The sequence below is a fragment of the Vanacampus margaritifer genome, chromosome 4, assembly GCF_051991255.1.
Source record: "Vanacampus margaritifer isolate UIUO_Vmar chromosome 4, RoL_Vmar_1.0, whole genome shotgun sequence".
NCBI lineage: Eukaryota > Metazoa > Chordata > Actinopteri > Syngnathiformes > Syngnathidae > Vanacampus > Vanacampus margaritifer.
The window spans coordinates 25,256,108-25,277,868 of record NC_135435.1 but is presented as its reverse complement, the minus strand read 5'-3'; the positions used below and the strand labels follow the sequence as shown (position 1 = coordinate 25,277,868).

At 38.9% G+C, this 21,761-nt stretch overlaps 1 protein-coding gene and 1 long non-coding RNA gene across 9 annotated transcripts in view; one reads left to right on the top strand and one right to left on the bottom strand.

The window, feature by feature from the left end:
• The window catches only part of chst8 (carbohydrate (N-acetylgalactosamine 4-0) sulfotransferase 8), a 146,120-nt gene that overhangs the window by 92,016 nt on the left and 32,343 nt on the right, over positions 1 to 21,761 (top strand). Inside the window, exon 1 of one of the 8 annotated variants that reach the window (XM_077564082.1) lies at positions 14,649 to 14,663. The exons of the other annotated variants lie outside the window; for them this stretch is intronic. The gene's annotated coding sequence lies outside the window, so the exon portion shown is untranslated. Of the gene's footprint in view, positions 1 to 14,648; positions 14,664 to 21,761 lie in introns of those variants that run through there. 8 annotated transcript variants of the gene reach the window in all.
• On the bottom strand, positions 14,207 to 19,158 carry LOC144050644 (uncharacterized). The gene is made up of 2 exons (XR_013293893.1): positions 17,535 to 19,158; positions 14,207 to 17,267 (listed from the first exon to the last, which is right to left on the bottom strand). It is a non-coding gene; the product is annotated as an uncharacterized LOC144050644 (long non-coding RNA).

Genomic DNA, 21,761 nt, shown 5'->3' with positions numbered 1-21,761 from the left:
GTTCTGAATGTCATACGAAAACAAACGCTTTACTTAAAAGCGTGTAGTTACGTTTTTTACTCAAACACAACCTGTGCTACCTTTAACGTAACCATCCGCTGTCAGCTGAAGGATCATCTGCGGTCAAAATTAATAGTGTGATTAATCTGTGTTAATACATGATTAATGCGATCATTTTTTGTGATCAATTATATAGTTAACGTTTTAACTTTGACAGCACTAATATAAATACATATGAAGTTAATTATTAATTTGTAAGAAAACAGTCACATTTTTGCAACAACAAAATTGTATGATTAGAAAAAAAGTGAATATGATCCGTGACAAAATTATAATTTTTAGGAAAATAAAGTCAGCATTTTGAGAAAATGCAATTTTTATTAAAAATAAAACTATAAACTATAAGCAAAAGTCAGAATCTTACAAGTATGAGTCATGATTTTACACACAAAAAAAATATTAAATATTGCAACAAATAATACAACCAACCAGAATAAAGTTGTAATATAATTAAAACTAACTACATTAAGCCCGTATCTCACTGAGGGGCGAACATTTGCAAGGCTAGCAAACGAGTGTTCGTTCAAGGTCAAAACATTAGCTAAACGTTCACCTAATATTTTAACAGCTTTTCTTGTTGCAAAGACGTTTTGAACCTGACGTGAAATCAACATTCACTGGGGTTGCAAATGTTTGCCCCTCAGTGGGATACAGGATTCGCTCTACGTTATTCTGGAACAAAACTATGAAGAAGAAGAAAAATAGGGCAATATTTGCCAGTTGCGGCAATTATGCACCAAAAAACCTTTTGTCGACTCTTGAGTGTGGGTGGGGTTGGCGGTGCAGTGACACACTGAAACCTTTTCATCAACAGCACCATAAAGGAATTCTCACGAACGTCTTGATTGATTACAATTTTTTTTTTTTTACAGTTTAAAAAAACGAAAAATTGGCATATGCACGACTTGAAGGGCAGTCAAGAGTTTTATGAAAAATTCCACTTAATCAGCCCAAGTCAGACATGCTTTTTAGACCACCACAGCATCCCTTTTTAAAAGGCACATGAGACGTGCAGGATGAAAATGCTCCACAAGGGTCGTGTGAAGTACTTAATAGATGACTGCCTCTCTTTTTTCATGATGCAACACTATGTCAACCTTAGAAAATTATTTATTGAATTTTTCGCCAACTCGCCTGTGGCCGGCTAGTACGTTTGTGTTCAGCATTATAGCAGTGAAGGTTTTGCTTCTTGGTTCTCTTTAGTCACAGAAGCACTGTTTGTGGGACCGGCTTCACATCTGTGTTGCATTTGTCTTGCCAAACACTAACTTAGACCGTATAAACTGAAAAATAAGTTTGCTTTGCTGTGAACCACTCAACTAATTTTTCGTCATTTGAGACTGTTTCACACATCTGTGTTGCGTTTTCTTAAACTCCAACATGAACAGTTTTTACTGTAACATGCTTGTTTTTGCTTTATTATCAATCACCAAACCAATACACAGGGATGGCGCTCCGCAGCCGCAGAAAAATGGCTTCGTCGTTTCAATAGTTTTGCTGTGGATCGTATTTGTTTTCGTTAATCTAACATCAACCCTAATCACGCAATCACAACTGTATGAGGAAATGTCGCAGTGCAGTACAGAGTGTAAAAATGTTAGCACCTCTTATTGTATTCATATGGGAGACAGTGACATTTCGGTGGAAAAAAATGGGGATTATAAAGGAGGCAATTTATATGCAAAGGGAAGCTTTAAATGTCCTAAAAAAAGAACTTCACCTATGCATAATGAGATACGTGTATTAGTCTCATGATAGTATTTTTTTGAAGGGAAAAATGCCACACTGCCTCACAATGGCAATATGTCTCCTCGCGGAACGTAACTCATAGAATTCCACGCTGCATCCGATCTCCCACATGAGAACAATTCGTGGATGTGAGCACAAATTCTTGTAGTCGAGGATGAATTTCAGGCCATTTGTCTCACATGGCAACGCATCCGTCATCTTCGCCGCTGCCCGCGTCTCTGATTAAACACAGGAGAATTAATAACAGGTGTCTGACGATTTGCCGGTCGGGGGAGGGTGGAGAGTTATCCGCGGGAAAGAGGCCAAACTGTACACATTCATGCGACATTATAAGGAAGAAACTATTGGAGCGCTTTGTGTTCAGGTTTGTGGATCTGTTAGCTTTAGCAATAGATTAGCGCCAGGGCTAAGCAAAATTAAAAAGCTTGACTGATAATCTTGAAAAATGCGAGAACATAATTAAATCGATTTTTAATTAATTAATTAATTAATTAATTAATTAAGTGACCTGATTTCAACAGGAAGTGGCCTGATTTCTAGTAATGCAGCGAATATTCGGCCAGCGAAAATTGACCAGATTTCAATAGGAAGTGACTTGATTTCAACTACTACTACTACTACTATAACAACTACTACTATAACAAGTACTACTACTATTGCTACTACTACTAGTAGTACTACAAGTACTAATACTAGTACTACTACTACTGCTACAAGCACTACTCTTCCTCCTCCAACTACCACTAGTACTACTCCTAAAACTACAACAAGCACTACTACTACTACTACTACTACAATTACTACTACAAGTATTACTAGTATGCCTACTACTACTGCTGCAAGCACTCCTCCTCCTACTACGACTACCACTAGTACTACTCCTTAAACTACAACAAGCACTACTACTACTACTACTACTACTACAAGTACTACTACTACTACTACTACTACTACTACTACTACTACTACTACTTTTTTTGAATGTATTAATTTTATCAGAACATCAAACAGTCAAGCATCACAGAGGATAAAATACATTAAAGCCTCACAGTTTAATTCCATTTTAGTACTCAACATAAAAAAAGACGTTTTATACCTGTACAGTATTTAACATTATTTCAAGCCAATGTGACATTATGGACATTTTGAACATGAATACTGTGCTTAGGAAATAAAAAAAAGTGTTCAAACCAGAAATATACTCCCTTGACCCTTGCTCCCGAGGCAATTTCAGCATCTTGGATCAGATAGCCTTTCAAAATTACATTCTGGAGCTTTAAACCTTGAAAATGTGAAGTTGTGTAAAAGGACTGTGCGAAGATTTGACTTTGAACCCCAGCTACGTGAAGCATGGTTAGTCGGACAGCGCTGTAAATAAATCGAGATCTTCCTTTGACATTTATTCGCTTGATTAAAGAAATGTTCATGGTCCTACGCGTGACCCTGCTTGATGCTTTTGCTTTGTAGAAAGGAAGCACAGGAAGTGACATCTTGTGTCTGATTTATGCCTGCGAGTGAGACTCTTTTTTTTTTTTTTTTTGGATGCACTTGCAGAGCGAGGTAACACATTCTGCGCTGATTACCTCATCTAATGCGGTTAGAGGTAACAGTGACCCATCTCCGAGGAGCCCAGCCAGGCCTAAAATCATATTTCAGATCCATTAAAGCGCACACCTCACCCCGTCCGTGCGCTGCTTCCAGCAAGCAGTTTACCCCAGGCCATGACTAATTGAATTTCAAACCTGAGGCCAGAAGGCACGTCCTCACCGCTTCAGCCCAGTCGTCTTTCCGTATGTTAGCAAGAATACTGTCACCAAGACCAGCAGGATTTATGTGCATCTTTCCATTCTGCTGGAGACCACCTGGACCGTGCACGAGGTGTGGAAAGGTCACTGTTTTACGGGGAAACAGAATCTTTGTTGTACTTACTCTAAAATATTTATTTCGAATAAATTTTTTTTTTTTAAGTTGAAACAAGTTAGATAATTGTTTATACAGTATATTCACCTCTAGTAAATATTTTTTTTAATAGCCATACTAACTTTAAAATCATTTTTTTAATGAATTAGAACTTTATTTATCTTATCTAATCTAATTTTATTATTGTATTGACTATCATGTATCTATTTTAAAAAAAATTATTTGACTAATGTGCTAGTGTTTTTTAATGTTTTTTTTTAATTCAATTTAAATTTATTGATCAGATTTCAGGTCCATATGACAAACACGCAGCACATGTTATAAAGGAATAAAATAATAATAATACTAGTAGTAATAATAATACTAATAGTAATAATAATAATAATAATAATAAAAAACATGTCAATTATTGTTTTCAAATTGCATTTGTTCATAATATTGTTTTTGTTTTATTTAGTATATTTTATATTTAATTTGCTCATTTATAACCTTTACATATGTTTGTGCTGAATTTCATAATATTGCCTATTTGCAATGAAGACAATTACATGACAGGTTGTTTTAATATTTTATGAGACGTTTAAAAGCTTTGTATTTATCCAAGATAGGACATTATTAAGCATTAATGCAGTTCAGGGTTAGGTTAGGTTAGGCTAGGTTTGGATTTTTCATAATATAGTTACTTTTTATTTCATTTTAATTGTTTTTGTTTGGTCAATTAGTTAATTACTTTTTAGAGCAAGTTTGTTATTTTTGTGAATGCTTCATTTTAGATATATATATTTTTTAGTTTGTTTTATTTATGTGAATTGAGTATTTGTGGATAAAATATATATATATTTTTTTTAAAGTTACTTTTATGTAAATAGTCCACTATTGGAGACGCATAGAAGATATTGTAAAGAAAATGTTTGAGCACTCTTTTTTATTTTATTTCTTTAACTTTTTGTTTTAGTTTTAATTATTTTGTTAGCTATCGTTTACGATAATAACCTTGGTCCAATTTGAAGAAGCAATTTTTTTTGTTTATTAAGACAATGTGGTTAAATTCCAACAAATTATGAATAACTTGAAATCGTCCACATTAAATCGAACAGTTCCAGTTTGTGTTGAAAGAGGAGGCCGTCCACCTTACAAAGCTTCCATTGACCCTTCGGCCTCAATACGTCTTAATTGCTCTCAGTTAATGCGAGAAGCGTCGCACTGGAGGGATCGACTTCCCCTTCCGCTGTCGCCTCCACTGCCGTTCGGCATCGCTCAGCGTGGCCGGCGTCTAGACGCCACTCGATGGCGGATCAATCACAACACCCGTTTGCCAATTAGGCTCCTTGTGCTTTATAAATAAACACATCAGCGTCACAATATCCTCCGCTGCTGTTGCTGGATCGCTGTACTCAAACATGACATCACATACATGCACTCTCATGCGTCGGCCCCCTGCTGCTGTTGATGTCCACATCTAATAGGCATTGTACTGTAAGGTGTTCGGTTCATGTTATTTGTTCATGTAAAGTGATAATCCACTGGTAAACACAGCACTGATTGAATGCTTATACTTAAAGGGATGCGTGACTCATTGAGCCATTTTCAGCAATAAAAAGTTACCATTTTGACCAATCATGGCTCGCCTGTTTTCTGGGTTTGGTCAGCAAAGTGAGCCATGATTGGTCGTTCCCTACTTCCTCAGCACATGTGATGTCATCTTCAGTTGACAGAAAGTGTAAAAAAATTTTTTTTTAAAGTATTCATTGTACATGAAACTAATGATGTTATCAAATTCATTCTGGACAAAAAAAGTAACTTTTTCTTGCTGAAAAAGGCTCAATGAGTCAAGTATCTCTTTAAGTAGAACTCTGAAATGGACTTAAAGGTCACAAATAGGGACTTTTATATTAACACAGGGAACATTGTTCAACTAGCAGTACTAAGCTAGCATTAGCACTGTGAACAAGTCCATGTGTAACATTATAGCACCAAATATAATATTTTTATTTAATTATTTATTTCATTTGAATTTACAATTTAAAAAAAAAAAAAAAAGAGGTGACTTGCTTACCCGTAGAGCTGAAACGTTCCTAATTCCGTGTCACTTCAGCTACCTGAAGTGCCTTGCTTCTTTTTTGCTAATGTAGCTCCCAGTTATTAGCAAAAGGAAAAGGACTTGTTTTTTTCCAGCGGTAGGTATTACCACATAAATCTCAGTGACGACAAGCGGTTCGGAAAGTGAACGAATTAATGAGTTTCAGCAAAGTTTCTGAAGACCAAGCTAACAGGTTAGCGTAAGCCTTCAAGGGTGTGACAGTGACCGGCTATGAGTGTGCCTCGAGTGCACGGCGAAAGATTCTGAGACCTTCTCATCGACAGTCATGCTTTATGTATTTGATTGGTGGCCTTTCTCGGGTGCGGTGGTTTCTTAAAAATCAAATTAGGGATTGAAGATGGAACCAGAGAGCAATAATTTTGTTCACAGATCATTTTCCTAAATTAGTTTGGTCAGTGTTTTCCTGACAGTATTATATCAAGTGTGTTTTTTAATTCTCCTTTAAGTACAAAAGTAGAAATGAAATTTTATCATAAATTGCGAATTTCAATGCGAAAAATCTGGACTCAAAATGTGTTTTTACCATTTTCATTAACTTACAGACTGGTACTGAATGAAGAAGGGGGGGGGGGGGTGACATTACCTAACATGTTGTTGTTATATTTTTTTAAGCAGGAGCTAGCTAGCATTGGCTTGACCTCAAAAACAATGTGCTCCTGTAGCTTTGATCATGCTTTGAGCTGAATAACACCCCCCCCCCCCCCCAAAAAAAAAAAATGCTACATTAGTTCATGATAACAAGTAAAAAAAAAAAAACGCACCTTACTCATTTGTTTTTCCCAAATTATCCTGACGAACGTTTGGGAGTGTCTACGAAGTTAGCGGATATCAATTTCTACCCTGGGTTCGTTCAAGGTCACAACGTTTGCTACGTTCGCTCTACGTACTCTATACCTAAAACAGCTACTTAATAAGTACAGTAATGCATTGTTTGTACTTTCCCACCACTGTAATATTTTATAATAGATACTGCTGTTCCTCACTTTGTATTAATCATGTGCATTTGCCACATACACTGCTGCTTGTGAATATGTACATAGAGTACATAGTAAGTTTTATCCCTGGAAACAACTTCAAATAATTGAATAATTTAAGCGCTTTTTTTTGTTTTTGTTTTTTTTAACACCAACTAATGAACACCTGCCCATTTAGCCAAGCCCACAACAACATTAATAATGCAAAGCAACACCCCAGAGGTCCCTTTTCAGTTTCATCAAACCTTCTGTTCTTCTGCTTCATAACGAACTAACAAGCGTCGGCTGACATCTTAAAAAGTGTGCAAACGCCGCAGTTAAGATTTCAAGGCGTGCTTCATAATTGATGATGGGGAACTAAAGAGCGAGAGTGAGTTGATGCAATGATACAACAACTCTTGGCACAACGGCTTCCACCTGACGGAAGCCTGCATGCTTGGCCCACCTGTCTCTTTCAAGCACACAAAAAACGTGAACCTAAAAAAAATAAGTGAATTAGTTTGATGCAGTAGTTGTCAATCGCATCATGTCATGGATTTCCACAGAGATTGATTTTTTTATTTTTATTTTTAATTTTTTTCCTGTAACCCGACTTTACTTTTTTAATACCTGTATTCTAATCCTGTAGAGTGATAGTTATTTGCATAAAAACAAACCACACATTTAACTGCTAATGTCCTGATTTAATAGTCTCCGAATATTTCAATTTTGTGATTATGTTAAATAATGACTATTTTCTACCTTGCACCATTACACAAATAATTTCCGTAAAAAATGGCTACTTCTTTTTTTGAGCTAAAATTATGAGTTTTTATGATATGGTATTTATTTTCATAAAATCACAACCTTTCCTTTAAAATCAGTCTTCTGCATTATATTACCAGGACTTTACTCTTACAATGTTAAAACTTTATTTTCAGAAAATGACAAGTAGGCTATTATAGTAATTTTATTATTTGTTACGTATTATTGTAAAATTTTGACTGTATTTGCAAAATGGCAACTTTATATGCGATATGATGTTGTTGTAAAATTCTGGCTGTATTATTGATATTTGTGAAAAATTACCACTTTGTTTGCTTTGTTTTTTTGTAAATCTGCAACTTTTTTTCCTTTTAATAGTAGTATTTTTTATATATATTACTTCCCTGAGCCCCATAAGATTGACGTTATTTGTTTAAAAATTGTACACTTGACCCCCCCCCCCCCCCAGTCCAATGTAATGGCTTTATTGTCAGATTATCCTGGAATAATAGAACTTTATTTGCATAAACTTCTAAATATTACTTTTATTTAGGTCGAAGGACAACGTTTTTTTTTTTAGTCTGAAGCTTTTTGGCTTTTTTTGTTGTGCTGTTTTTGCTGTGAGGTTCTTTACGACTGGCAGTTTAAGAACGTCACGCTCTGGTGAAGCAGAGGCCTGTTTACCGTGACTGTGTGCTTGACTGGACGACCTCCCGCAGAGCGTACTTCATTCTCCCAAATAGGAAAAAAAAAAAAAAAAGCCCCTTATTGACTCTGTGTTGCGCCCAAGTGTGCTCCAGGAGTTAGTGCAGTGAGTTGTCAACTCTCAAAGGCAAAAATAAATAAATAATTATCAATATTGCAACAGACAGAAGCTCTTTTCCTTATTAATAGAGATGCATTTAAGAAGTGCCCCCACACACACACAAACGCACAATAATGTGGCTTAGCCTGCAGGCTCAGAGACTCTGAGGAGTTATTTCATATTTAAAAAATCAAATAAAATTCACATGCTCTTGCAGACTGTCACGTGTCTGTTTGATTGACATTGGGAATCAAATACGCATGGATGGTCAACTGTCGGGATGTGGCTCACGCCAACACCTGCGTGGCCCCCTGATTAATTTGAAAAAAAACAACAGTTGTTCTGTCTTTTTTGTTATTAAAAATGGTGTTAATACTGTTAATTCCTGCATCAAAGGGGGTTTTGTCAAAATGACAAAAAATTCTGATTGGAAACAACATTAATTTCTCTTTTTAATCCTCACGATGATTTAATTTTTTATTGTTAAAAGTAATATTCTGTATTCTATTTCAGGTTTGTTGTAATTCATTTTGTGCACGTTCTTCTACTGAATGAAGCAATATAGTAAATGTGGGGGGAAAAAAGTGATTTTGTCCCCATAATGCTCATTGAAGCTCAGCACAGAGCGAGCCCTTGTCACTTTGGTGTGATCACTGAGCGAACTGCATGGTGCGGTAAACAGCAAATGGGCACTACCTTCAATTGTATACTGTGGATGAGTTGCCCATTTGCAGGCATTCGCTTGACAAGACGCTTTTATCACTAAAATTGAGAAGCAATCTGAAGCCGACTTGGCAAAGTTCACATCAATACAAAATAGAGTAAATGTGAAAAAGTAGCACAGCATGCATCCTGTGTGGGTTTTGGGATTAACGCGACAAGTGGGATGAAGATTTATTTACTAGTTAGGACATCCGCCTCACACTTCCAAAATTAGGGGTTCAAATCCAGGGTCAAGCCTTCCTGTTTAAATTGCTTCCTTCCACATTCCTTGAAGACCAATTTGTCCAAAGTGTGAGCATGTGAGTGTGAAAGCTTGTGTCTATATCAGGGACAGGTCATGCTGAAAGAGGCCACAATTTTTTTCCATCAGTTGCTATTCGGGGCCACATAGGAGCACACACTTTGGAACCAGATGTATGACAAAAAAAATAAAATAAAATTTGACAAAATATGTGCATGCATTTTAAGTACGTGCTCTTAATATATTTCATTTTAATGGATCTACTATACTGACCCAACAACAAATTAACAACATATGCTGGGTGTCCAACCACCCCCCCCCCCAAAGATTTTTGTGCTATGTACTTGCATATCATTCCAAATCCGCAACAAATTATTAAGCCTATGCACATTGTAGTATAGGGCAGTGTAAGATCCAGTGTAACAAAAAAAAAAATCTGCCATCTAGTGATGATAAGTGATACTACAACTTAAAACTACAGTCAACCTCTGCATATTCGCAGTTCGCCACCTGCAGATTTGCATAATCGCAGATTTTTTTTTCCCAATATTTCTTCATATTTTGGATTTTTCCATTTTTTTGGAAAACGTGTGTTGAATCTTTGGTAGTGTTTTTGAATACGTGTTTGGGTTTGTAAAAAAATAATAATAATTTAAAAATTTAAAAAAAAAATTAAATTGGTGCAGGTGGCAGAAGAAAATTGATCAAAGGGCCACTCGTGGCCCAACAGTTGCCTACCCCTGTTCTATATGTTTCCTGCAATTTTCTGCCGTATAGTCGACCGTATAGGCTATAAAAAAATGTATGGCTGGATGCATTTCCGAGACCTTGCCTTGTTGCGTTTTGGCCCGACAGCAAATGAGGGGAAGGATGGCGAAGGCCTTGGGGCAGCGGCTGGAACGTTCCAGAAGCCCACGTATTGTATATATTCCTAATGAGGCAGCTCCATGTAGCCCATGAGGTCCACCGGGCACGGAGAGCACCAGATGTCGCCAGCTCGCCGGCTCGCTCCTTCCAAAGCCCATCTGCCGCTCGCAAGCACAGTCAATATTTAGCCACCGGGAGACAGCGCTGACACGCTTTTGCACCTGCATCATTACAGCCCTGCCGCCGCTCAACTGCATTTTTTTTTTGTTTCTTCTTCTTCCCTAAGAAAAAGTAAACAACTCCCACGTACGTCAACCTCTCGGACGTGACCTCCCGATGTTAGAAAAAAAAAACAGTTTTGCCGCTCGCCTGCACAGCGCGTAGTAATAAAGAGAAAGGCGCCCGGGAACCATTGAATGAGCCTTTACAGCTCGTGTAGTGTGACTCAGCGGGGAGTCACAGGTCGCCGAAGCGGACTTTACAATATGGCCGCCCTCGCCCGATATCCCTCGCCACCCCCGCCGAGGATGAGACGCTAACGAATTATTGAAGAGGAAGGAGATGAGAATCTAGACCCCGGAGTCAAAAATGCGTCGGGAGATGCTGCACGTGGCAAACGGAGGTCATAGCATCCAGCTGTATCGCCATGGCAACCCTAAAGCAGGCAGGGAGATCTTATTGTAAGTGATAATTGCCATCTACTGTATATCACTTTTTTTTCTTTTTTTTTTATCATCTGCACATATATTCCTGCTAGATTGTGAAAATGTGTGGCTTGTAGCAATCATGTTTTTTAAAGGAATTTTACAGCTACAATTTTTGTCTGAAATGCTCTGCAAGTGTGAAAGAAGAGTCACAGTCGCTGATGAGCCAAGATGAAGTAAAGTGTGGAAACTTACTTCATGTGCCTAATCTTGTGGATCCATGTTCATGTTCCTAACCAAAACAGCAGCACCTACAGATGCACTTAAATCAGTCTCGAGGATGAATTCAAGTGTTCATATTTTTTGACAATCTTAACGTTATGTGGATTAGCATTCTGGTAGACTTCCACGCGTGGCCGCTTGACAACATTGTCTGAGATTAAGTTGCTAACCAAAATGGCAGCACCTACCGTCAAGATACTGCACAATATTAACTCATTCACTGCCATCAATTCATTATAAAAAAATGTTTTAATCGTAATTAATCGCATGACTTAACTCACTACTTCACTACTTAACTCATGATTAATCACAAATTTTATATCTGTTCTAAATGTACAATAAAAGAAAAAAAATCTAGGTTTTTATGCTTTTGTTAAAAAAAAGTGGGAAAAAATGTTGAACTAATAGAAATAGTTCAAATGAATTTTTTGACGTTTATAGCCGTCAATGGCAGTGAATGAGTTAAAGTTGATCTTGTGTTTTTTTGTGTCATGATAAACATTCCGGTGACACATGGGTGACTCCATAATAATTTGTTAACATACTTTTTTTCCCTGTTATGTGACATTTACCCATTTATTTGCAGTAATTGTATTAAGCCACACGTGCAGATATCATAGCAACACAAAGCTGATGTAAAGCAGTTGAATACAAGGCCAGCTGCTGTAACCCATCTCTGATGAATGCAGCTTTTGGAATTGTGGGTATTTGGGTAATATGAGGCAGCCTGATGCAATAACAGTAGAAGAGCTCGCCACTTAAAAGGGAAGTTTGCAGTAAGCAAGCAAGATTTGAATGTAGCCTCATTCCATTCCTCACTCTGCCCCTCGAGTCTCTTACCAACGTCACGACCCTCACTTAAGTGATCATGCATGAGACACGCGTTGTTTGGACATACACGGTAAAAAAAAAAAAAAAAAAAGTCAATCTTAGCCACGGCTGCTACACTGCTAGCGTGACTTATTCATGGCGGAGTGCTTCAAAATCTTACATGCTACCAGGTTGTTGTGGTTGATGTGTTTTTTTGAATGTTCAATCAAGTAAAAAATCCAAAATTCTACTCTTTTTGAGGCGAGATGTGTTTTAAATTAAAATAAAATTAGAGACATACATTGTGGCCTTAGCGGTGATGAGATAATTAAAAAATGTTCTACTGTCAGATCATAGAGACAGTTTTAACATAAAATACTTTTTAAATATTGTAAACTCACCGTTCAACAGTTGAAACTGCAAAATTCCTTCCTCTATCCATCTCAGAGGCCAATTTGTAGCCATACAGCGCAGAAATGTCTTCCGAGCGTCACCTCTGCAGGTTCTTGAGCAGTGAGTCGGATATTTGTGTTTGCCCTGCGTGACTCCTCCTTATTTGCATTCTCCTCAGTGTGCGTGTGTGTACTTTGTTATTATGAAAATGAAGGGTATTCGGCAGTCAAATTTTCCCTTCAAACTCCAAAGGGAACTGAGCTAAAATATTGAACATCCCTCTGTGGTTATTCCCGTCCCTTATGGGAATTTATTAGTCTTTTTAGAATTGTGTACGACTTCCTGCCATTAGAAACACATCTAATGGAGTTCTTTTGAGACCAACGTAGCCTGAGGTACAAACTGCCCTTTTCACTTCCATGATTATGTTAACGTGGAACGCACAGCAATCGACCGTAGATAGTCTCCAAAATGGGCACGCTGGCCATCGGGAATTTTGGGAGAATCTCCCAACAGCTGGTCCATTCGCGGCTCAAATTGCGGCACATCAGGGCCGGTCGCCTGCTTGGTTAGCCACTGGTAATGCACTCACCGACAAAAGCGCTCACACAATTTAATTGTCATGAACGGTTTCGCATAGCAGTTTGCGAATAAAAATTCTCATTGAAACGCAAAACTGCGAATGGAAATCGCTGAATGCCAACTCGTTACACCCATAACACGTGGTGATTGCTCCTAATATTTAAAAAAAATCATCTGAGTGGCCACCGTACGTGGGTCCCTCATAAACCGACCTGGAAAGAGAGACTTGCTGTTCGTATGTCACTTACTGTGACATACGAATGAAGTGTCGAGTAACAGAAATTATATAATACCTGATTGTTGCTTTGTCAATACAAGATGAAAAAATTTAAACCAAGAATGTTTCAAATCTAAAATATGCCTAAAATAGATACAGTACTTTACTTATCTAACCATTTTCAGAAGTAAAAAGTTAATATATTGTCTATAATTAATTTGATAGCCAACATTATTTTAAATGTACAATTAATACCTTTAAAAATGCATTTTGCCACTTTGCTGTCGACTGAAAATGACATCACATGTTCAGGGCTCAGATAACAACCAATCACGGCTCAGTTTGTGAACGTCACATGACCAAACCCAGAAAACAGTTGAAGATGAGCTCAACTTAGCTGATCCTTACTAATAAGCGTTCACCTGATTCAAAGTGTGAGAAAAACAGGCTGGATAGGGGGACTTGAGGACCGGGTAGTAGCCTAGCAACCCCCCCCCCCCCCAAAAAAAAGGCACATAGCATAACAGAAAAACTGGAGCAAATGGGGCAAGATGAATTGTACCACTGTCTTCAGTGCCCCAAAAAAATTGTTTTGTTTTCATGCAGACCATCGTTATTCTTACATATGAGAAACTTCCAGCCGCTATTGAAGCGAGTTTATCAGGCTTAAAAATTCAAGTGTCTGCAGCAGAAAAGCTTTTCTGGTAAATCGAGGTTCTCTCGTTGCCGGCTTGTCTATCTTGCTCCCGTCACTCGACGTGCCCTTCAATCCACGGCATGGAAAATGACTCCTTGTAAACATAAAATGATAAGGCGAGCGGCCCTCATAATCTCCTCCCGATTCCCCCGTGTCGCACCGCTCACCGCCGCACGTCTTGCTTGGAAGGCTCATTTCCATTCTGGGTCTAAGGACCAGTTGGGGGAGTTTTGTTCCTGCTCTTTCAGCAGAATGCTGGCAGGAGGGCAGGCAGGTGCAGCCTCTGTTGTGGCTAGAATGGGGGAAAAAAAGAGCTGCTCTACTTACAGTGTGTAAAAGTTGGAATAATTAGTCTTGTATAACAGTAAGGGATTTTTTTCCCGCTCAAAAGTCACTGTAAAGTGAACCATTACAATTTTAATGTATTTTTTCTCACACATATCATTATCACAAATCAAGAAGAAAATAACATCCCTGGGGTTGCTCCTGCTCCTGGGTTTGCGCTCCGGCCGGTGGCCCCCCCGGGGGTTGTCCCTTGGCGCTGCCGTGGCCTGGGGGGCCCTGAGGTGTTGCGCTTGCTCTGTCCTGGCAGGGGTCAACGGCTCCCCTCTTTGGTGGAAATTTTCATGCATGGCAGATCCACCACACCAGCATCTATCGAAACTCAGGCACAATCTGCTTCTTCCTCTGGTCGTTGAATCGGTGGAGGCTGGTGTCTGTCTCTGCTTCGTCTGTCCTTCCTTCCTTTCCTCAGTCTCTCCTTTGTTCTCTTGAGGTCTCCCTGATTTGTTGGAATTTGGATGTTTCTGGGGTTGGTGAAGGACTCTGGTTGGTGGCCCAGTGGGTAGTGTGAGGTCAGTGCTGGATTTCACTTTCCTTTGTTTTCTTTGGTCCTTCCTCGGGTCTCCTGGCGGCCTCACGGCTCTGGCTGGGTTCTGAAGTGTTCGGTTTAGGTGAACGGTATGGGATTTTTTTTAATAGGTTATAGGTGAACTAATGAATATATACTCACACACACGCACATTAAAATTAAAAATATATATATATATATAAAAAAAAAAAGACAGAGCAACGATGATGACATGTCAAATCGTAAAATTACCGAATGAACAATACTGAGCTCTCAAGAAAAAAGAAAAAGAAAATAACATCCCTTCTTTACCACTGTTGGAGTCCGTGTAGTGCTTTCGGCTCAATTTTCTCCCTCAAAGGTGAAGTGTGAACAAGTGTGGAGCATTACTCTTCATCGCCATCGACATCTCCGCCTCGCCGCTTAACCCAAACAGCCCGAGAGCCAGCCCGCCTTTAAATGGCTCACGACCTTTAAGGCACTGCAAATGCTGAGCCACTATTATGGCTAATAATCCCTCATTAGGGAACAATGGCCCCCGCTATGGAACTGTGTTGTTGCCAAGAGTCACGGCAGCTGCCAATGTTGAAGAGCTGCCGGCTCTTCATATGTGCTTTGTAATCGGCACATCCGACCGTCTCATGCAAAATATTATGTAATTGTTTTGCTACAAAAACGAAGGAATAAATGATCTTATTTCATTCTGGACAAAAGCCCAGTTACGTTCCTCAAGGATACAAAACAGAGATGTTTTCTTGAAAATGCCCTTCCACAATTTCCAACCAATCTCACTCCTATTTATTTTTCAAGCTATCCAAAATGTGATATCCAAGGTCAAAGCAGGACATGTTGTTCGGTAACATTTTTCAACCAATCTCCTTGAGGCTTTTTGAGATTATTGTTCAGGGATTGCTGTTCAATCTCCCATTTGTGCCAACTTTCAAGCATTTTTCCCTTGGGAAATACTGGAAATGGAACTAAATCCATCAGACAGGTTCTATTTAAGTTATTTATTGATTGAACAGGTCTGGAGGTAATCAGGCTTGGGTGTGGTCAGGTCAAGGGGGTCAAGTGCTTTTTCACACAGTCGGCTTTGTATACACGGAGTCCTCAAATTACGGCGGAGTTCCGTTCCTACTTTGGCGATGTAACCCAAATTTCGATTTAAGTCGGATTTCCCCGTTAAAATTGATATTTACATCAAAATACTTTGTACAGTAATTAAAAAAAAACATATTTGCACGACCCGGAAGAGCCGGAACCAATATTTTGTGTTTCCGCACGGACATTCATTGCTGACGGACGGCAGGGCGGAGTTATAAACACGTAAATGTGACGCGCCGGATGGACGTCCGTTGCTTGAGGTTACAACAACACAACTTCAGGTAACTTTAAAATGGCGTGATTACTCTGGGAAATTTAACAAGAGGTGCTACGGACGAGGCACGGGCGGAAGTCGAAACGACGTAGGTCGCATACTCGAGGGATCCCTGTAGTTTTATTTTCTTTACGTGATGTTTTTCTAAATCTTACACACAAGAAATACAAAAAAAATCTAAATAAATAAATAAATTAAACTATACTAAAATAAAGCATTTTCTTAAAAACTAAATATTAAAGCTACTGAATGTAGAATATTCAATTTCGAATAGCTACAACCACCTTGACGAAAAATGAAACAGCACACGCCTTTCTTCACGTACACAATGCACATATGACATCACATCCGCAGACAGAGGGCGGGAAATTCGAACCCGAATCCAGTCTGATAAATTTTGGCCAGTGGCTTGCATGAGTACCCATTGTGAACAGCTAAGGTGTTAAATCTACTAATTGGAAGATGTTTCAGTCATAAATGGTCAAATAAAAAGGCTATTGCAAAGATATTTTTGTTGTTTGTAAAAACGTATAAACCCGCTCTAAAAAATAATTAAAACAAACTGAATGAAAAAATAAATACAACTAAAATCTATATACAGTAAATCTAAAGTAAAAAAAATAATACAAATACCAGAACAAAACTGTTATTACCCTGCTCTGGACATTGCAAAATCATCCATTTGGATTCAGCGACCCTTTTCTCTTCTCAAAAAAAATGCATCACCATTCTTGCATTTGAGTTAATGAATGACACAAATCAGGGAATATGCTCATGTTAGCGGAGTCTGCAAGCTATGGACGCTGCGGTATTTTCCAGTGGCCTCGGAGTAAACGACGAAGGCCCTCACTCTGCTTCATTGTTGTTATTTTTGCCAAAGCGAGTGATGCGTTTGAGGCCGTGTGGTTTCCCAAATCTCCTGGGGCCTCCTCTTCGTCCTCCCATTTCTGAGCCTTTCTCCCGGCCTGCAGATGGATTGCATCACTCGCATTTCCCTGCACACTCTGATTACGTTGATAGATGCGGTGCAACCGATCCAGACACATCCAATGTTCTGCGCTTCTCACCGGCTCAGCACTTTATATCACTTTTTCAGTATGGTTATTCACGGTCATATTGTCAAGGTCAACTTAACTCACCGCCCTGAGCCTTTATTTTGTCTCAGCCGACGTCGGTCGCTGTCATCTCTCGCGGGAACTCGCCGAAGGGTAGCGCCGGTGGGAGAATATGCTTTTAGTGCAGAATAAATCAAACCAAGAGGAGGCTTTTAAATCAAGAAATATGACACTGTTGTTCCATCTGCATGCTTTTGTTTTAAGGTCACCAGGCACTAGCTGTCGTCTGTGGCTCTTTTGTTGATTTTAAATATTATTATTATTTGTTGTAATTCTCAGAGATCAATGGTTGATGGTCATTGATTCACAAAGCACCGGGAGTGACGAGAGCTCTATTTATAGCCTGCCTGTGTGATTGTGAGGATGTGGGTGTTAGCATTACCGGATAATGGGATGCCAGTGCTGAGTTTTTGTTTACTTCAGGCTCACATTGTCGCCATAGGAAGTCATGGAAAAAGGAATAATCCAAATAAAACTGTAAAGAAAAAAATATCATGCTTTAATAAAACTGTCACCCAAGGACCCAAGGAAAATAATCAATACCTAGGCAAAACTGTCACCATAGGAAATAATAGAAATAATTATTTGCAAGGTCAAACTGCCGCCATAGGAAATGGAAATTAAAAAATCTTATTGTGTCAAACACTCACCATGGGAAATAACATACAGTCAATAGAAGTGATCTGCATCACATTCAAATTGTCGTCATAGGAAATAATGGAAATAAATTAAACACATTTGTTTGGATCTCTTCTATATTGCTCAGCAGTGCCCTAAAAGTGCCACAATAATGCATTGTCGTGAGAAAGCGAAGGTACTTTACACTGTAGCGAAGGTTCTGCACAGGCTAGACTCTCCCTGGGTATGAGAGAGGTGCAGAACTCCATTTGCAAACGTGAGGAAATGGCATTGGCTGCTATTTTTTCCGGGCCACATTTGATTGAAAGCGAAACACGGGATTGTCACATTTGGAACTCACGTGGTGCGGAAGAGCGGGCAATGAATTACAAGGGGAGTCGATTGAATGGCAGGCGAGGCGGGGATGGACGGCTGATGACATATTCATAAGTGCTGCCTACTGACTGATGGGGAGCTCCGCCTCTTCAGCATCTTCCATCCCACATGGGAAATTAAAATATTCTGTCCTTTTTTTTTTTTTCCTTAGCTATATAAGGATGTGGAAAGCTCAGCCATTCACAAAATTCCTGCTTGGTTGTAACATTCACATCCCTGTTAGCCAACTGTTGCCTGTTTGAGGCACAAATTTTCACACAAAATATTGAACGTTCAGAACATTCGAACAGGTGACTGTGAACTATTATGAGCCACCTCCCCTTGGAATTAAGGCCAGATTAGTTTGCATAAATTAAGCCAAAATTGGTCAAATCGCTCGTTACACAATCTCTGTGTCCAAACATTCCAGCGTCCAGCAAGTGAATCCCACGAGTGTTTGCGTAAGGAGATGAATTCCTCTTCCGCTGTATAATTCATTGTGCTTTGTGAGTGCATCGGCGCTTATCGTATAGCTCGTCTGCTGACTGAAGTGCAACTAAATTGTGGTTGAATAATTCAGGTAGGCAGGAATAAAAGAGCAGATGGAAGGCTGCGTGGCTTGCGAGCCATGCCGGCAGCGGGAGAGCGGACTCTTTGGTCTCCAGGTGAGGAGTCTTGCTCCCCTTTCAGGAAGCAAGGATGCAAGGCAGAAATGTGCATTATTTAGGCACAGGAAAGCTACTGTTGGCTGGGGAGATGGGGAGTGCGGGTTACGGGGATGGGTGAGCAGTTGGCAGTTGAGCCCTGGAGTGGGAGGCTAACAGAAGCGGCGAACAGAAGGCAGGACCTCGGAGAGGCGGAGGGCTCGAAGGGCTGGACGGCATCAGACCGAGAATATCAAATCTATGGCGATGAACAAAAACGGGGGAATGGACATCTGTTATATTATCTGATGTTTGCATGCTTTTCTGGAGGAGGAAACGCATACAAACGGGTGGCTAATTAGCGAGACAAAAGAGTTAAGTGAGTGCATACGGTCTCACGCCAAAGACCAAACCAATGTAGAAGAAAATGATGATAACTGTTATTTTCAGTAGAACTTGTTGTCATTGAGTGAGCAGGAGGACACTTATCAAGTATGGGATTCCCAAACTTTTGGGTCTATGACACAGGAAAATATTTTTCCAAGCACCCCTTCATAATCCAAATGCCAATTAACTCATTCACTGCCATTGACGGCTAGAGACGTCAAAAATTCTTTTGAACTATTTCTATTATTTTTTTTCATTTTTTCTACTTTTGTTAACAAGAGTATGAAAACCTATATTTTTTTATTGTACATTTAGAAAAGATATAAAATTTGTGATTAATTTTGAGTTAACTAGTGATGTAATGCGATTAATTACGATTACTAATTTTAATCGCCTGACGCCCCGAATTTTTAATAATTTTTAAGTCGCGTCAGGCGATTAAAATTTTTAATTATAATAATCACATGACTTCAATAGTTAACTCACAATTAATCACACATTTTATGTCTGTATTTCTATTTTTAAAAAAATCTAGGTTTTCATACTCTTGTTAACAAAAATGGAAAAAAATGTTAAACTAATAGAAATAGTTCAAATGAATATTTGAGGTTTTTGAGAATTAAGTCATGTAAGTTTTCTAAGACATACAAAGGTCAAAGTTGAACACAAGGAGGGGTGATAATGTAAAGTTTGACTGCCGCTACTCAACCTCGAGGTGCACTCGAACCACAATATCAAGCCCTTGCCGTGGAAACTAGGTCAGCTGGGATGATTTTGGGGAGAACGTGTGAATTCCGTGTTGCGTTCAATGACTTAAGGAAGCTTCAGTTCTTTGGTGCGAGCTTCTTGAAGAGTAGTCGTTCTATTTATAGCCTGCCGCAGTGCACAGAGTTGAGCGGGTCATGCGGATAATGAGAGACGGCCCCAAATTCACTGCAGGAATGATCATAAATAGAGCTACGGTCATAAAAAATGAATATATTTGTATAACGCCATAAAATGTGCAGTAAACCTGCAGTATGCTTGCAGATTTGTTGGTCAGGCTGAGTAAATTTGTCACAAAAATATAATTTAATGGTTGACCTACACAGAAGGAAATAAAGATAAGCAAATAATAAACCCAAACAAGCTAACTCATCGCTGGGAAATCATTTTAAAAGCCTTAGTTAGGTTCATAAATATAACAAGAGTGCATATGTTGACTTGAATGTAGAAAAAGTTGATCTAATCCATTATTCACTTTTGTTTATTTACTGCAAATGTTGCATCATTTGGGAAGTGCGTGTAGTTATATTAGGTGACCAAAAATAATTATTCAGTGTATTAAAAGACCAAGTGGATGGATGGATGGATGGATGGATGGATGGATGGATTCTTGACATATGAATGGCTGTGTTAAATGGATATGGTTAGTGGATGATTGATGGCTGGTTTGATGACATAATGCAAAAATTAATCCAAATTGGGTCAAAAAGGGAGCAACCCAACTATTTGGGTTATGTATTGAACCCAAAATGTCGGGACAAATGCATAAGCCAGAAAACAACCCAACTTGGGGAATTTTATGTCGGACCCAGCTGTTTGGATGAAATGAGTAACTGATGGATTGGACGAGTGGATGGATTTTTTACTTGTATTATCCGACAAATATTGTTCTGCTGTTGTAATCTTGTTAACCAACACGCTAATATTATGCTTCTCGCGTGAGGCCCAGTTCATCTCCGCCACTATATTTAGCATGTCAGTGCTTTCTGTCGGCTTTAAGGGTTCTTCTATGATAATATTAGATAAAGTAACATAATAGAGTACATTGCAGTGACAGGCGGGGGAGGTCGTCGTCATGCTTGTTGGCAGGGATGATAATTGGCTCAAAAGAAAAGGCCAGTAGGGGGAATTACATTACAGCCATAATTATCTTTCTATTTGGACTCTCTGCCTGCGCGCTTGTCAAGTTGCTTTCCACTCGAGCAGACCATCTGTGTTAAGAGTAGAACAGTTTACAGGAAGTTTGGATGCCAGTTGAGGGTACCAAAACTGGACTAGGATTTGAAATGCAGTTTTAAGTTCGGGTTTCAAATGAGGGTATTGAGCTTGGGGGAAGTTTTCAAATTGAGAGTTTGAAATTGAGATTTCAAAACAGGATTAGGGATTCACATTTATTTATTTTTTTAATTTATTTGTTTTTTTTTTAAAAAAAAAGGAGAGCAATGATGATGTCAAATCGAATGAACAATACTGAGCTCTCCTGAAAAAGAAAAAAAAAAGGATTAGGGATTCAAAAAAAAATTAGTTTTAATCCAGTTTCAAATCTGGTTTAGGGTTTCAAATGAGAGTTTACAGTCACATCAACAACAACTTGCCTCGCAGCTAAACGAGGAAGAACAAATCTGCTGTCATCATCCTTATTTGACCTTATCTGAAGCCTGTGCTACATTTAATGCTTTAGTATTTTGCTTATCATGTGTGAGCATATTTCCACTATTTACTCTAACAATTTACGACCACGTTGATCGTACATGCACAGAGCACGGCGGTGTTGCCCACTTACCGTCACACACCAGCACACAGGCTGTCAGTCAACATTA